This window comes from Thunnus thynnus, chromosome 13 (assembly GCF_963924715.1).
Source record: "Thunnus thynnus chromosome 13, fThuThy2.1, whole genome shotgun sequence".
Lineage (NCBI taxonomy): Eukaryota > Metazoa > Chordata > Actinopteri > Scombriformes > Scombridae > Thunnus > Thunnus thynnus.
The window spans coordinates 17,317,096-17,321,133 of NC_089529.1; positions in this window are offsets into that span (position 1 = coordinate 17,317,096).

The window sequence follows — 4,038 nt, forward strand, 5'->3', positions numbered from 1 at the left end:
AAATATGTCCCATTTAACATTTTGAAAGAGGGTCAGGTTGCAGTCATGATAATAATGCTTTATTTGCAATCAAAATAAAGCATTCAACCAATATGCTATCATGTTCTAGAGCTGTTTAAACAAAGTCTTAGTTTTAAAAACCAAACAGAAAATAAAGGGTGATTTTACATAAATTGATTGACATTGATCCAATCTTCTCTGCCATGATTGCATTCGACAAGACCAAAACAATAATGAGGATGAAGAGACAACACTGCCTTGCTCAAGGGCCTCACAGTGGCAGTTATTGAGGGTAAAAGGAGTTTATAACTTCATCTGTTCTTCCATATCCTTTTTTTGTTTTGTTTCGTCCCTGGAAAAATCTAAACCACAACGTGATTGCAGCCTCAATTCTGTAACCATTAAGCTACTGCTGGCCCCTTCAGCTGGTCAAACTTTGTTCTAAACATGGGAGACAATGCCTTTTTTCACAAACCCACACAGCAATATAAACACACCCATTTCCATAAAAGATCATCCTTATGTCATTTTCCCAGTAGACTGAAGCATCTGCAGCAAATCAGCCTCGCTCTCCCTTCACCTCCCTCTTTTCTCTCCCTCTGTTTCCCACTCACCCCCCCCCCCCCCCCCCCCCCCCCTTCCTCTACTTTTCCCTCTTTGCATTTTTCTGTTATTAGAAACAAGTGTAACTGGCCAAAACGTCCTTTCTCTCGCTCTCTAACACACAAATGCACAAAGATACACATATTTTAGCTCCTAATGCATGTTTGCTGTCATGCACAGGTGCTTGTCTTCAGCCTGCCCTGCGTCCTCAGTCACACTGCTGCCCTGAGAATCCAAAAGGAAAGGAAGAGCTGGTTCATTCCTTTCCCTTGTCCTCTTTAAGAGGTTTACTCTTTTAATTCCATCATAATGTGGCATTGCTCTGATCCATGCCACCCACTGTTTATGTACGTGTGCACAGTTGTGTGTTTTACTTGATAGTAGCAAGTATATTTGTCTTTTGTGTCCTTGAGACATGTTTGTCCTCCTTGATGCAAACTACACAGGTGTTGACTTATTTTCTCTGTGTTCCATTAAACAGTTAATTGAATTTAGCCATTAAAAACAGATGTTTTTGGGTTTGTTGCGCAGGAGCAGTGAAAGTGTGTTATTTATGTGTGAGAGGGAAAACAAAGAGAGACAGATTGGTCAGCAGCAGTATTGGCCTGTGATCGCTCAGTATCAGAACAGTATCAAACAGAGTACATGAGGTTTTTGGCACCTCATTGCTCAAGTTCCTAGTTCACACAGTGTGGAAGTCCCCCCCCCCTTGTGCACGCAGTTAATGGAGCAGACCTGTCTATGCTGCACAGCGGACATATCTACTCGCTGGAATTTCCCATGGCTTGATCATCATCACACGGTCACGGACGCCTTCCACCCCCGCCATCTCGCCCATTCCCCATCGCAACGCAACAAAGAGGGAAAACAAATCAAACAATTCACAAGTTTCCCATTATTCTCTCTGTCTGTCAGCATATGGTTCCAATCAGCAGTGTGTGTGTGTGTGTGTGTGTGTGTGTGTATTTGTGTGTGTGTGTGTGTGTGTGTGTGACACCATGTGAATGTTTTTATTTTCCATACATTTTCTCCTCAGATACAAAGCTCTTTGTCCACACTCTTTCTCCATCTCTTTGGCTCCTCCTTCCTCTCACGCCCTCTCCATCTTCCATCTCTCTCTCTCTCCATGCCCACGTCTTTGATTCTCAGGTTTAAAGTCTCTCTCTCTCTCTCTCTCTCTCTCTCTCTCTCTGTCTCTCTCACTATTTTAGTCTTGCTTTTCTTGGCTGTAAGTCAGACCTCAGGCAGACCTAGAGGTCTTTTTCCCAAGCGATCTCCAGGGTGGACTCCAGGGAACAGAGTACACACACACACACACACACACACACACACACACACACACACACACACGCACACACACACACACACACACAAAGACCCTCCCTTCACATGCTCTGTCCATTTCCTCCTCTGCCTCTGCTCCTATCCCATATCTTTCTGTCTGCACCTCCTTGTTGACTCACACAATGTCACTGCATTACTTTTAAACTGTGTTACTTTATTAGAAAACAGAGAACATAGTGTTCAAGTGTTGTTTTCTTGGTCCAGCTGAACTCTCTGTACCACGTACACCCTATTTGTACATTACATGCTTTGTGGGTGTTGTAAGGCTTTATTTATCCAGGTTAGTCCCACAGGGATTAAGGATCTCATTTACAAGGGAGACCTGGTCAAGACTGCAGCAGCACATTTAGTTACACCAGCAAATGCAAACTGCATCCACAAGGTCGATGGAGTGCTATAGCTTCTCAGTGAATATGAAAATGAGTAACATTGAAGGACATTAATAAGATTTGTGAAAGATCCTTTACTCCACCCTGCAAAAAAAAGGTGTTTGCAGAAGAAATGACATGAGTTAATCAACCACTGCATTAAAGGTGGCAAGATTCACTTGAAATGGCGACATTACAAGCAATATTTAGTGTTTATGCTTCAACCTTTATTCTTTCAGGTGTAAATAACAGTAACAATGATTTTACTGCAGCAAAAAAAGTGAGTAAAACAGCACGTTTCTATCGAGTTTGAAACAGTGAAAATAATGTTTTTCCAAGGCCCCACAGCCATTGCTTAAATTTTTAGTCCTGAAGTGACGCGACTGTGACATCTGTATGTCACTGTATAAGTGAGATCACATTTTAACCAGCAATAGAAGCAACAGTAGAATTACAGTGCTGTCTAGTGGCGAGTCAGCATACATTGCAGACGTCGACAGATTTTGTCAGCAGCAATGTTCTCTAAAAATCAATGTACTACTGCCATGAATACTTGGACTGTGAGGTTAATGTTTGGAGTGTAGATATCTTTCAGGATGACACGGTGGTGGAAGAGAAATTCTGATCCTTTCTGTTGATCAGTGTAAAACCTACACAGTGAATTAATTTTGTAAAGCAATTAAAACAAGTCAAAACAGAATAGAGAACTTTTTATAGGCACTAAGAACAACATTCAGAGGCCAGTAATGACAGCTCTTTCACTGAAGATAAAGCATTCTTGTTGGTGTGGCCAATTTGAACATAACTTTTGCGCAATCACTTCAACCAAATTATTAACATGTGCACATACCGACGTACAGCAGAAGGAGGAATTTAAATGGCCATATCTCAGTGGTGTCTTGACTGACTTGACATCTAAATTAGTTAAATATTTTTGATGTAGATCCAGATGCAAGATTTTAAACTATTTTTCAGTTGTTTAATTGCAAAATTAGTGGATTGTGGAGAGTTTTCATCATTCAGGTTCATGTATCACAACAGTTTATTGGACTTAAAGTTAAAATCTACAATCTTCACTCAAGATCTTTGTCAAGTTTCTTCAAGCCCATATCCTCTCCTTGATGAGTCCAACACTTTGATGCAGTACTAAACTTTAATCACTGGAGGGTGGTATTGAGTTTCAATATGTCATAGTACACTGAAACTGTGAAACTTTCTGTAGTTCACTTAAAGGGGACAAATTATGCACATTCTGAGGACTATATTTTAATCTGGAATATTTTAACATGATTTTCAGTTCAAAAAACTCCTTATCTTGCTTATACGGGCCCTTTTTGCAGCCCCTCAGTTCAGCCTCTGTCTTAAACAGGCCATTTTAGCTCCTGATCTTGTCTTGTTAAAAATAAAAATATAAATATAAATAAAATGCATATTTAATGATAAAATCTTTTAATGCTTCTAATTTCTTAAAACTACTATTTTCTTGCTCTGATTCGCTTTAAGTATCCATAATTTTTGCCATGCTGTACATGTAATTTTCTACTGTAATTATATTGATTTAAAAGTCTAATTTTAACAACTACTACTAATAATAATGATAATAATAACCATAATAACACTGATTACCACCTCACAAATGTCTACAAAACTGCTATGCTACTGTACTATTAAATGTACATAGAATAACATAATATACAGTAAATCCAAGCATTAAAAAGCTGAG